Genomic DNA, 13524 nt, shown 5'->3' with positions numbered 1-13524 from the left:
CGTCACGGCCCGCCCCGCTCAATAGAACCCTCAGCGCAGGCGCAGAATTCGCGCCGCGCATGAGCGTTTTATCGAGCTGGGCGGGCCATGACGGAACCGCTCCGTCATCAGCACAGCTCAACCGACGCTGATGACGGAGCAGTTCCGTCATCAGCACCGAAGGGGTTAAAATAGCATGATTCAGTGAAATCTCCTTGTTTATCCAAGTTTTAGCCCAACACATTATTGGGGCTAAGCGTATGAGATCGGAGATGTAGTTCAGTCCCAACTCAGTATGTAATGTAAACACAGGCGTGGATTGAGGGACAGCTAACAGGATCCTTAAAAACTTGTTCTCAATTTTTTGTAATTTATCCTGTTGCAGATAGCCCCATAATGAGGCCCCGTACAGCGCTATAGAAATGCATTTGGATTTATAAATAGATAAAAGTGCCTCCATAGGCCTAGATCCCAACCGCCTTGCAAAGTCCATTAGGGCAGAGGACGATCTTGCGACCGCTAAGCATTTCGCATTTATTTGAGGGGCCCAGCTTCCCTTTAAGTCAAAAATGACACCAAGATACGTAAATACTGGGACAATAGATAGAACTACACCGTTACAGGAAAAGGGCAGTGTTTTGTGCGTTTTTAGCCTTTTACCAACCACCATGACAAAGGATTTCTTACTATTCACCCTCAGATCTAATGATTCCATAAAGCCACCAAAAGAATCTAAACGTCTCTGCAGTCCCAGTCCTGTGCGGCCCAGCAGTACCGCATCGTCTGCATAGAGGAGGACCGGAACTGCAGAGTTACCCACATGGGGGGTATCCTGGGTGGCCGTTTCCAGATGTTTATCTAGGGAATTTATGTAGAGGGTAAAAAGCAGAGGGGCCAGGATACACCCCTGCCTTACCCCCCGCTTAGAGTCAAAGTGGCGGGTACACCCCCCTTCCCTGTTAACACGGATGTTCGGCTTCAGTCCTCGGTGAAGGGTATCTAGAAAATTCACCAAGGATATATCGATTCCCAGATTCTTCAGATTTCCCAAAGTTTCCCCCGATTTACCAGGTCGAAGGCCGATGACAGGTCCATGAACCCCATATAGAGCATGCCATCCTTCGCCTGAGAATATTTACTGATGAGCATCTGCAAATTGAGGCATTGGTCTAATGTGCCTCTTTTTGCACGAAACCCATACTGAAGGTTAGAGAGGACCCCTCCATCTTTCAGACAATCCTCCAGTTTTGAAAGAATCACTCTGCCCAAGATCTTAACGGCAGAGTCGATTAAGGAAATTGGTCTGTAACAGGAGGGGTCACAGCTCAGGCCTTTTTTGAACACCGGTATTATAGTTGATGTAGACCAGGATGGGGGGAAGCCTTTAGTGCTAACTGAATTGAAAACATTTGTAAGGACCCTGGCCCATAAAGTAGGTTGAGTCCTGTATAAGTCTGCTGGGACCCCGTTAGGGCCCGGGGCTTTATTTTTTGATGTGTCCGCAATTGCCCTTTCAACATCAGCCAATTCGAATTGTAACGGTCGGGAACTATGTGCGAGTATGGGATCGGGTGGTATAGTTGTAGTAACATCCTCGTTGTCATAAATCTTACTAAAATGAGTTACCGACAGATCATCTGCAATCACACAGTCCAGGGCAGCATTCTCTGTACTGGAAAAGTACGGATGGTTAATTATGCCCCAGAATTTACCGCTATCCTTCTGGGTATCTGTTGAACTAAGATCATTCCATGCTGCAACTTTAATGGCCTTCTTCCTCGCAGCTACAGCTTGCTTATAAGCGCTCCTCAGCCTAATTACAACCTCCCTGTTCCTTGGTTTCTATTTCAGGGCATATAGTAGTGCTTTATGTGCTTTGGAGCAGTTACCATCAAACCAACGTGGCTGGTTGGATGCTAGAACTTTGGATTTGATTTTTAAGTCCTGATTGACCCTATTGCAGATGGAAACAAAGGCTTCAATGATGTTGGTTCCACAAGCCGTAATATCAAGACAGACCGCAAAATCTGCATCTGCCTCGATAAGTAGTTCTGACATAAACGAGTCAGGAACTATCTTTGCCCAATTAAGCCTCCTGAACTGATCTTTTAGTTTCAGGGTGTTTGTAGTCATACCAGTGGTATCTCGTCTGATTATTACATCCCCAAGATCCAAATCCAGGATAAGGGGGTTATGATCACTATATGCAGAGTCCTCAACTTTGTATGAGGTAACTACAGAAATCAGGCCTACTGAAACAAATATATAGTCAATGATGGTACCAGACTCTCTCCCTTTGAATGTCTCTATCCTCTCTTCACCCCTAAACCCATCTACCTCAAAAAGGTTAAAACTGGCTAGCAGTGCCTCCAGGGCTTCCCCCTGTTGAGTGTGTTCAAAATGTACGGCGGAGGACCCAACAGGGCCCATCTGCTGATCCGCCAAACACTCCCATCTGCAAGGGTGAATATTAAAATCTCCCATTAACAAGGTTTCGAATGAAGTGCTATGCAGACTTTTATATTCGTCTAAGAAACGCTCTACAGCACTGAGATGAAAGTTACGTGTTTCTCTCTCTAAAACATTGTACAAATTAATTAACAAAATAGTGGTATGGTTGGGGCCACCCCATTCCACAATTAATAGATTATCAGAGGCAAAGTCAAGCTTTTTAAATGATCCTACCAGGTCTAATGAGGTCAGCAAGTGCAATCCTCCCTTGGGTCGACCTCCCAAGCCTGGGACAGCCTTCACAAAAAAGGAGGAGAAGCCATCTAAGCAAAAGCTATTATCTAAGTCCCAGGTTTCTTGAAAGGCTATTATGTCATGGCCTTGAATTAAATTAATCCATGATGCATCATTACATTTATTTTTTAGGCCTGCAATGTTCCAACTTAAAATCTTTCGTGAGCATCTGCTACCTGACCTCAATCTTCTATCCTCACTAATTGAATCATGATTAACTAGTCAATCGTTTGTTTCCATATTTGTCAGTGGAATAAATCTATTTTCGAGGGGTATATGTGTACTGCAATCATTGACAGGGGATGATTTTTTACTGAGGGGAACTGTATTCCAACCCCCCTTTCTTAGGTTAGCCTGTCTAGCCTGGTAGGAACAATTTTTTATATGAGACCTCCCTTTAGTACAACCACTGGTGGGACGGGGGGACGGCCTATTGTTCTGAATATCAGTTTGGGGTGGATAAAAGTAACCCAGTGGTAAAGGCCTGATGCATGTACCCGTGAGTTCAGACCCATCCCAGAACATTCTGTTCGCAACATTGGGGTAATTAAAATTAATAACCTCGCAGTCCCCTGGTAGGCATTTTCGCCGCCTGCCTACCCACTCTGCCCGCCTTGCTGAGATGATATTCTTAGAAATATCATCTCCGCCACTACAAAAATTGGGAACACCATGTTTGTGCCCTAGTCAACAGATCATAATCAGTTTCTTCCATTCCGGGTTTCAGGGGAGGAATTCCGGTTAGGACAGCTACTAAGGGAGCCGCATCTGGAGGAAGATTCAAAATACGGCTCCTATTCACGGTAAGTTTGCTGAGAGTAGTCGGTGGGATATTGGTCTTCTGGTCCCCTATGTAAGGTTGTGCAGTTACAGGAGGACCAGACTGCCCACCTATAATTACCTGTGAATCTCTGGGCCCAATTCTGTCCTCACAAATTTGCCCTCCAGGTATTTCATTTACTACACACGGCCTAGAAAGTGTTTTAGGTTTTACCCTCCCATCCTTCAAGATCATTGGCCTACAGGGATCTGCTTTATACTCCTTTATAAAGTTATCAATGTGTTTACATTTGTCCAATAGTTTGTGTACACAGGAGTTTAGGGTGTCCACAATGTCCTTGGCAATGGCTACGAGAGCCGGCTCCAAACGAGACTCAAACATCCCCTCCACTATATCAGCCAAGTAGTCCAGGGACCTTTTATCGTTTGTATTCAGTTCAACTCTGTCAGGTAGGTCCGGATCCAGGGTAGATTTATTATTCCTGCTGTCCTTTTTAACATGCCTGCTTTTTCCCATCATCCCCTTGCACTCTCTATGCTCTTGAACTGGTACTTGTCCAGAATTATCTTGATCCATAGACGGTGTTTCATGAGGGGGTATGGGAGCCTGAGATGGGTGTGTGATGACAACAGCAGGCTCAAGAGGGATAGGGAGGACACAAACTGGTGGTAGAGCCTGGTCTAACACAGTGGGAGATGTATCTGTAGCACCCAGGCCTAATTCCTTTTCAGCAATAGCAATTTCCTCATTTAGAGCCCCCACGGCAGAGGTTAGGTAAGAGATTATCGTATCCTGTTTCTTAGCCACCTTTGCTTTCTTACCTTCACAGTCAATCTCCTGTCTCATTAGCTTGCGTTTCCCCATGTTAAAGACCAAGGGGTATGGTCTGTCCTGTCCTTTGTCGTCCCCTGACGGCCACAGACGGCCCGCCCTCTGCCCGGGCTCTGCCCGGCGCCGTCTGCGACGCGGTGGGAGCCACGAGAGTTTATGCGCCTCTGGGCGTGCAAGGCAGGAAGTGGGTGTCGGGGATCCGGCCCAGGGGTCGCTGGGAACCGTAGTTCCTCCCCACAGCGGCCGGGCTTGATGGTGGCACCGGCGGCGGGAGTAAACTAGCGGCGTGACCCCCCCAGCACCCAACGATGGTCCTCCAGTCGGATAGGGTCCTTCCTCACCCCTCAGGTCTTAACAGAATGCCCCCCTTTGATTTGGAACTTGCAAGTACCAAAGCCGAGGGACTCGTGTATTCACGAGACTATCGTATTCGATATCCCCTTGAAGTTTGAAGCTAGACTAGTGAGCGAAGATGCCTGGTCTTAGCAGACTTGGAAATTTGTTTTGTCTTGGTTGTAATAGGGATTCCCGATTGGAGGACTCTTGTCCGGTTCCTCCGATTGGAACTCCAACCTATGAGCTCTATGTGAAGCATGGAGTAGGCCCCATCACATATAATGAAGTATGGATCCGATACACCAGGAAAGATGGTGTTATAAAATGTTCCTAATATGGTAGTTTTGACAGAGATTTTAGATAATTTAGAGGTAAAACTCTTTAAGAAGAAAGCCCGGCCGGCGATGTTTGACTCTTTCCGCCTATGGCGTAAGGAAGCCAAACAGAAAGAAATTAAATTAGCAAAGAGAAATAAAAGAGAAAAGGGTATCTCGATAATGCAAGCTGCTATGCAGTTTAAAGATAATGAAGAAGAACAGATGAGTGATCAGTTGCACAGGCAACGTAAAATGGTGATCGATAAATGCTATCCAGCCTTGCCGTCCCTCCAGCAAGATGCAGCAGAAGAACTTGAAAAAGATCCTTTAATGTCACATTTATTGAGTTCGCCACCCCCATATGCACAAAGGGCTACAGAACCTCTGCAACCTTTAGTTGTGCAACCCCCGGTTACCTCAGGTTCTTCCACAGCCGCCAGCTCCTCTTCAGTTGGCTCCTACTCTTCTGGTGCAGCCTCCTCAAGGGCAGCCGACCATACCTGCTCCACCTGTGCTTCCTATGACTTTGCCTACTGTATTGACTACTTCTTCCAATATTCCCTCTGATACTGCCTCTGCGTCTGCCTTACCTCATTCTGCTTTTCCTACTGTTCTTTTGTCGACTTCTCCTTCTGTTCGACAGAGAATGACTGACACTGTTACTAATCTTTTTTCTCCTTTCTTTGGGTCATTAACTACGAGCCCCGTCTCAGAGCGTAAACAGTTACGTAGCCAACTGCCTGATTCTAGAGAGAAGGAAACATTGGATTATTTGGCACATAATTGGGTTACCGACCCCGCAAGATATGAGTTGGAGTCTGTTATGGATGTCTTCCATCAATGGGAAGCACCAAAGCAGATATATGTCTTTGATAAAATGTGTGTTTTCCTTTGTGAAGAATTGGAGGATAATGATCTGGAATCTAATCCGCCCGAGTTGTGCCGTGTACGGTTCCAGTTTGCAAAAGGCACGATTGTGGGTTCCGATGTAGGGAGAGCAGTTGCGACATTGTTGTCGTTTAGCAGTAAGGCTGTCTCTCGGTCGTTGTTTGAGCCTGATCTTTCTGTTAGGAAGAAGGTGAGACAGTACCCAATGAGAGAAGTTCCTCCGGTATGGAAAGATGCCGTTCCGGCTGATGTCGCTAATCAAGTTGATGCTGTACCAGCACATTTTCAGCGTGTTTGGGTACATGTTCCATGGAAGAGATCTGAAGTTTTGGCTCTTAAGCAGACTTTACCTGACCCCCGTAAAAATCCTGCAGGGTATTATACGGAAGTATCACAGACTGCAGACTCATGCATTATGAATCTAGCCGATATAGACATGTTGTTTGGGAATGTTGTTCCGCAGCCTTTGTGGGGTTTGATCCGCCATACAGATCATGGGCAAGAGTTAGGTGACTCATGGGCTAATATTAGTGCTGTAAATGAAAGACAAGTTGGTGGTGCTAAACCCGAGCCTTTAGTAGCAGACCTCCTTGGTAGGATCATTACTTACATGAAGACTTTAATGCCTGCGGTGCGTGTGAATTGGGATAAAATGTCTGCGTGTAAGCAGAAGAAAGATGAAACTGTCTGATTTCTTCACCAGGTTTGAAGAGACGTTTATCGACCACAGTGGTCAAGATATGAGTACAGAAGGTGGTCAACGGTTGTTCGTTGACAAGTTTGTGCATAATTTACTTCCCGAACTGTGTAAGAAATTGAAAGATTCAGAGAGTTCGTGGGCCGTTTCCTCTTCAGCACAAATATTGGCTACTGCACAGTACTACGAAAATAGGGATAAAGATGAGAAGGATAGAGCAGACAAGAAGACTAAAGAGTTAAAGACGAAGGTTCTTTTACAGCAAGCGTATCCGCCCCGTAATAACCAGCGTGATTATCAGCAGCCTCAGCAGTTTCAGAGAAACTCGCAAAGGTTCGAGTTTTCTCAACCACGTTTTTCTGTAGGTCCTAATCAGTGTGCATATTGTAAAGAAGAAGGTCATTTTAAAAGTAGCTGCCCTGCTTTGTTACAGCGTATGAATGGTATTTCTAGCGCAAGAGGTCGAGGCATTTCACAAGCACCTATAGGAAGAGGACGTGGAAATTTCCCCCAGAACGCTCGTCACTTCCCGCCTCAGAATTCAATGAATAGTTTTGATCAGCAGAATAACGCGTCTGTTAGGACGACTCAGTACTATGCTGATGACTACTATGCAGAAGATGAGAATATGGAAGGTAATGATTGCTAGGACAGCCATAGACATAGAGAGGGAGTTTTTTCAGTTCCAGTAGATCAGAGTGGACCTTATGTTGAGGTGATTACATCAGGTGTGTCAGAGCCTTTTCTGTTGGATACTGGTGCTACAAAGAGTTCTATTATGCACTCTAAACTCCCTGGCGCACCTTTGTCTGGCGAGACGAATGTTTCAGTAGGTTTTTCTGGCGCCACGGTTAGGAACCCGATTTCTACTCCTATGTCCCTTTCTGTTGGACCTTGTAAATTCGAAGCACCCCTTATTCTGACGACAGGTTGTGGTGAAAACTTGTTAGGATTGGATCTGTTGAAAAGATTGTATGCGACATTGTATTGTTCTCCTTCGGGAGTACAACTTACACTGGGTAAGAAAGTGGTCTCCCCAATGTATTTGTCGAAGGATAAACTTCCGGCAGAATTGTCTTCTCTTCCTGACATTCTTTGGGCTACTGGTCCTAATGATGTAGGTCTTTTGGAAATACCGCCATATGTTGTGACGCTGAAAGCAAATGTTAAAATGCCACGCATTCCCCAATACAAGATCTCTAGTGAAGGTCAAAAGGCGTTGCTAGCGATCATTTATGATCTGATTGAAAAAGATGTAATTGAAGAAACAAGAGGTAACGTTTGCAATAGTCCTGTTCTGCCTGTTTTGAAACGTACTGACCCTTCTCAGCCACCTGTTTACAGGTTTGTGATTGATCTTAGAGAGGTGAATAAAATAGTTGTGCCACGATTTCCAGTTGTTCCTGATATCACTGCCCTATTAACTATGATTCCAGCTTCCGCGACTTGGTTCTCGGTGATTGACTTGAAGAATGCTTTCTTCAGCATCCCGATTGTCGGGGAGAGTAGGGATATTTTCGGCTTCAGTTTAGGAGGACGAAGCTTCCGGTTCAAACGCGCTCCTCAAGGCTACTGTGAAAGTCCATCGATATATAGTCAGGCTTTAAAAACACAGCTTGATACGATTGTTTTACCTGATGGCGCTACCCTTATTCAGTACGTCGACGATTTGCTAGTCGCTGCAGATACTGAGGAGATTTGTAAAGAAGCCACGTTGTCGTTGTTGCGTCATTTGTCTGATTTACATCACAAAGTGTCTCTTTCGAAATTGCAATATTGTCGACAAGAAGTGACCTACTTAGGTCATCTCTTATCGAAGGAGGGAAGGAAACTGACCCCAGAAAGAATTCAGGCAATTGCAAAATTGAGTGCGCCAATGACACAGAGAGAAGTGCGTGCTTTCTTGGGTATTACATCATATTGCAGACAATGGATACAGAATTTTTCTTTGCTGGCCAAACCTTTGATAGCATTGACCTGTAAAGATACACCGAATCCCCTTCCGTGGCCTGAAGATTGTCAGAAAAGTTTTTCCGAATTGCGTGATGCATTGTGTTCGGCTCCTGCGTTGGGTACCCCCGACTACAGTAAGCCCTTTACACTGTGTGTCGATGAGAAAGAGGGATGTGCATTGTCAGTGTTGACACAGTCTTTTGGGGACAAGCAACGTCCATGCGTGTATTTCTCGTCTACTTTGAATCCGGTAGATAGAGCGTTGCCGAGTTGCTTGAGAGCCACAGCGGCAGCAGCTGTTTCTATTCGGCAGTCTGCTGGTTTAGTGATGAATAATACATTGATTGTAATGGTTCCACATGCAGTGGATACTTTGCTAAACAGAACCAAGACACAGCACTTAACTAGTGCTCGATTGTCAGGTTACGAGTTGACACTTTTGGCGAGTCATGTGCACATAAAGAGATGCAACACATTGAATCCAGCTACGTTGTTGCCGATTGTAGCAGAGACAGATGTTTCTGAACAGCACGATTGTTTTCTCAGGACAGAAGAAGAAACGAAAGGGAGAGTAGATCTTAAGGACACTCCTCTTGTGAAGTGTGATGGTATTTTATGGGTGGATGGTTCATGTTTCAAGCTCCCGAATGGTGATACGACTGCGGCATATGCTGTTACGACTCTGCATACGATTGTTGAAGCTGCACGTATCCCACATAATTCAGCTCAAGCAGCAAAATTGATTGCACTTACGAGAGCATGTGTGTTGTCGAAAGGAAAGAAAGTGAACATATATACCGACAGCCAGTATGCGTTTGGTGTGGCTCACAGTTTTGGACGCTTGTGGAAGGAAGAAATGCGTTACTTACCTGTAACTGCAGTTATCCAGTATTAGTGTCTTTCATAGATTCACATGCCTGAATCATTCCCCGTCGTCGAGACGGGAGCCTCCGGTATATAAAAAAGTAATGTCCTAGAGACATACATAGAAAAGAATAGGCCCAAAGGTCTCACCTTAGTAGCCTATCCACGTCCTTTTGCAGGAAGGACCAAACAGAGTAGGCCCCAAGGGTCCCACCTTGGTGGCCTATCTGGGTCCTTTTGTAAAAAGGACCAAATAAAGTAAAACAGCCAATCAGCTACTACCTCCTTCTAGAACCTTCCTGCCAGGAGCCCAAGTCTCTCAGATTTTCGTATGCACCAAGCTAGTTAGGCGTAAACTCATTAGAGAGAAAGGTGAGCCCTGCCAGGGGAGGCGGGAGGGTGCATGTGAATCTATGAAAGACACTAATACTGGATAACTGCAGTTACAGGTAAGTAACGCATTTCTTATCCAGTATTTGGGTGTCTTTCATAGATTCACATGCCTGAATCAGAGTAGCGAGCAATACATTATGCACATTCTGTATGAATATCAGGTATGATTATGTAGATAATACATATCACATTACTATAAAGCACAAAGGCAATGACATATAAATACAGTAAGAGAATGTGCATACCAGTAAAGGATGGAGGGATGTAGTAGGGCTCACCTCACTGGAATAGATGGCGAAGCACTGCTCGGCCCACTGCTGCATCCTTCATCAGCTCAGTATCCAGGCAGTAGTGCCTGGTGAAGGTGTGCGGGGACATCCACGTCGCCGCTCTGCAAATGTCCAATATCGGCACTCCAGCGAACAGCGCCGCAGACGTGGACATGGCTCTAGTCGAATGAGCTTTGACTCGTGAGTCTAAAGGCCGTCCGGCCTTGTCGTGACAAAAGGTGATCGCAGAAGAGATCCATCTTGAGATACTCTGCTTTGTCAGGGGCATGCCCAGCCGTGATCTACTAAAGGCAATAAAGAGCTGGGATGACTTTCGAAAGTGTTGTGTCTTATCGATGTAGAATTTGAGACATCTCTTTAGATCTAGAGAATGTAGAGATCTTTCGGCTGCCGTGGTAGGATTCGGAAAGAACGATCTAAGCACCACTGGTTCGTTAAGATGAAAGTCCGAGGGGACTTTTGGAATGAAGCAAGGGTTAGTCCGCAGAATGACTCTGTCCTCCCTGAATTGTAGAAAAGGATCCTGGATGGATAGAGCCTGCAATTCACTGACCCTTCTGGCAGAGGTTAGCGCCAGGAGGAAAGCCGTTTTCCAAGAGAGGAACTTGATCTCTGCCTTATGGATGGGTTCAAAGGGATGCTTCATTAGTTGATGAAGAACCACATTGAGGTGCCACGATGGAGGAATTGGTAGCGGTCGTGGAAAGGACCTGAATAGGCCTTTTAGGAATTGATTGATGAGTCTGTCCGCCCACAAAGATGGGCCCGTAGCCGTCCTTGTGAACCTTGAAATCGCCGCTAGATGCACTTTGATGGATGCATGTGCAAGGCCTGATTGCGCAAGATGCAACAAGTATGGCAGCAGCTGTTGTGGAGTGGCATGGAAGGGGTGCAAGCCATGATCCACACACCAGGAACAGAAACGCTTCCACTTTAGTGAGTAGGTTTTGTTAGTGCTGTCCGCTCTAGCCTTTGCAAGGACGTCTCTGCAATCCTGCGGGATGTTCAGGTGGCTGAATTCGCGGTATTCAGGAGCCAGGCTGACAACTTCAGAGAGCTCAGGTTCGGGTGTAGAACCTGCCCTTGGGACATCGTGATCAAGGCCGGAAACTGCTGCAGGCGAAGAGGGGGCCGGGCAGAGAGGTGATGAAGCTCCGTGAACCAGTGCTGCCTCGGCCAGGACGGAGCAATGAGGATCAGAGTGCAGGGTTCCGCTTTCATCATCCTGAGAACCCTGGGTATCAGTGGGAATGGCGGAAAGGCGTACGCAAAGACGTTGCGCCATGCGATGGAAAATGCATTCCCGAGGGTTCCTGAGTGGTGATGCCTGCTTGCGAAGCTTGGGCATTTGGCGTTCTCTCTGGTGGCAAAGAGGTCTATGTTCGGGGTGCCCCACTCCTCGAAGATACGGTCCAGCACCTCCATGTCCAGTTCCCATTCGTGGGAAGGAGACCTCTCCCTGCTCAGGGCGTCCGCCAAGACGTTGTCCTTGCCCGGGACGTACTCCGCTTTCAACGCTATTCCATATTCCAGAAGCCAGTTCCAGATTTTTTGCGATTCTCGAGATAACGAGATCGAACGCATCCCCCCCTGTTTGTTCAGGTAGTGCATCGTCGTGGTGTTGTCCGTCCTGACGAGCACTGGGGAGTGACGAATGCGTGGAAGAAACGCCTGTAGAGCCAGGAAGACCGCTCGTAACTCCAACAGATTGATATGGAGCTTGGTTTCCTGTGTCGTCCATTTGCCGTTGATCTGGAGTTCCTGGAGAACTGCTCCCCAACCTTCCAGGGACGCATCCGTAGTTATTACGTGTGGTTCTGCTGGGAGCAGGAACGGCAGACCCTTTGACAGATGGTTGAGTGATGTCCACCATTGCAAGTGGTTGATAATGGGTCGAGTGACTCGTATGCGGTCCTCAAATTAACCTGCGGCTTGGGTCCATTGCTTTGTCAGTGCCTCCTGAAGTGGACGCATTTTCAGGCGGCAGTGGGGAATGAGCAGTATGCATGAAGACATCATGCCAAGGAGGGACTTGAACGTGCGGACCGGAAGAGTCTTCGGCGAAGGCACTGCCTTGGCCAAGGAGATGAGTTTGATTTTTCTCTCCTGAGAGGGGAAAGCCTTGACACGCTCCGTGTCCAGAGTCGCTCCAAGGAACGTGATGACCTTGGTGGGTTCCAGAGTCGACTTTGCGGTGTTGAGGGTCAGTCCCAGGCGGTGGAAAATATCCAGACAGGCGCTGGAGGATGAGGCTGCGGCGGCCGCTGTTGGTGCCTTCCCCAACCAGTCGTCCAGGTATGGAAACACCTGGTGGCCTTGCTGACGAAGAAATGCAGCCACGGGCGATAGGCATTTGGTAAATATCCTCGGGCCGATTTGAGGCCAAATGGAAGGACACGAAATTGGTAGTGCTGTCCTGCCACCGCAAACCTGAGGAACTTCCTGTGCCCTTTGAGAATAGGTATATGGTAGTAGGCGTCCTGAAGGTCTAAGGACGTAATGTAGTCCCCTTTCTCCAGAAGACCAAGGATTTCTTGCAGGGTCACCATACGAAACGATTGTTTCTTTAGGAACACGTTGAGAGCCCTGAGATCCAGGATTGGTCGCCACTTCTTTCCTTTTTGGTGGATTAGGAAGAAGTGAGAGTAGAAACCTTGTCCCTTGTTGACCCGTGGAACTCTCTCTATCGCTCCCTTCTGCAGCATGGAAGCTATTTCCTGAAGAAGTAATCGTAGGTGCCTGTGTGATCGTTGGCACGGTGGTGTTGATGGGGGAATAGAAGTGAATTCTAGGGAATGTCCAAATCGAATGAGTTGGAGTACCCACCGATCTGTTGTTATAGTTTGCCAATTTTGTAGTAAGTATTTCAGTTTCCCTCCAAGTCTTAAAGAATGTAGTGGTGGAGGGGCTAGCCGGGGAGACAAGTCATTGTCTGTTGCCAGCAGGTTGTTTTTGGCCCCTTCCTCGGTAATTGGATTTGCCGTAGGAAGACTGTCGTCCCTGTTGTGGTTGTCGCTGTTGAAATTGCGGCTTGGACTGTGAATATGAGTACGAAGACCGATTTTGATAGGAACCTTTGTACGTAGGTTGGCCTCTTCCCCTGTTGTCACGAAAGGACTGGGTCCGGAATTGTAGAGTACCCAGAGCCTTAGCGGTGTCCGTGTCCTTTTTAATGGTGGTGAGGGCCGCATCAATCTGTTCACCAAACAGGTGCTGGCCATCGTAAGGCATATCTAATATCCTGGTTTGCACCTCCTGGCGGAAAGTGGTAGCCTTGAGCCAACCCTGTCGCCTCAGGACTGCAGCCCCTGCCAGTTGCCGGAAACCAGTCATGGCGGCATCAATGGCACAATCGATGAGCTCTGAAGCAGAGGTCTGGCCTTCTAAGAGAAGTGAATGTGCTTCCTCTCTGAGATCCTCCGGCAGATTGGAAAGATAGGGTGCAATGTC

At 47.0% G+C, this 13524-nt stretch overlaps 1 protein-coding gene across 1 annotated transcript in view; it reads right to left on the bottom strand.

The window, feature by feature from the left end:
* TOPAZ1 (testis and ovary specific TOPAZ 1) overlaps positions 1 to 13524 on the bottom strand; it is a 2142665-nt gene that overhangs the window by 1199360 nt on the left and 929781 nt on the right. The gene's annotated exons all lie outside the window — the stretch shown is intronic.

This window comes from Lissotriton helveticus, chromosome 10 (genome assembly GCF_964261635.1).
Source record: "Lissotriton helveticus chromosome 10, aLisHel1.1, whole genome shotgun sequence".
Lineage (NCBI taxonomy): Eukaryota > Metazoa > Chordata > Amphibia > Caudata > Salamandridae > Lissotriton > Lissotriton helveticus.
The sequence above is the reverse complement of the archived record's forward strand: the minus strand, read 5'-3'. Positions and strand labels throughout refer to the sequence as shown.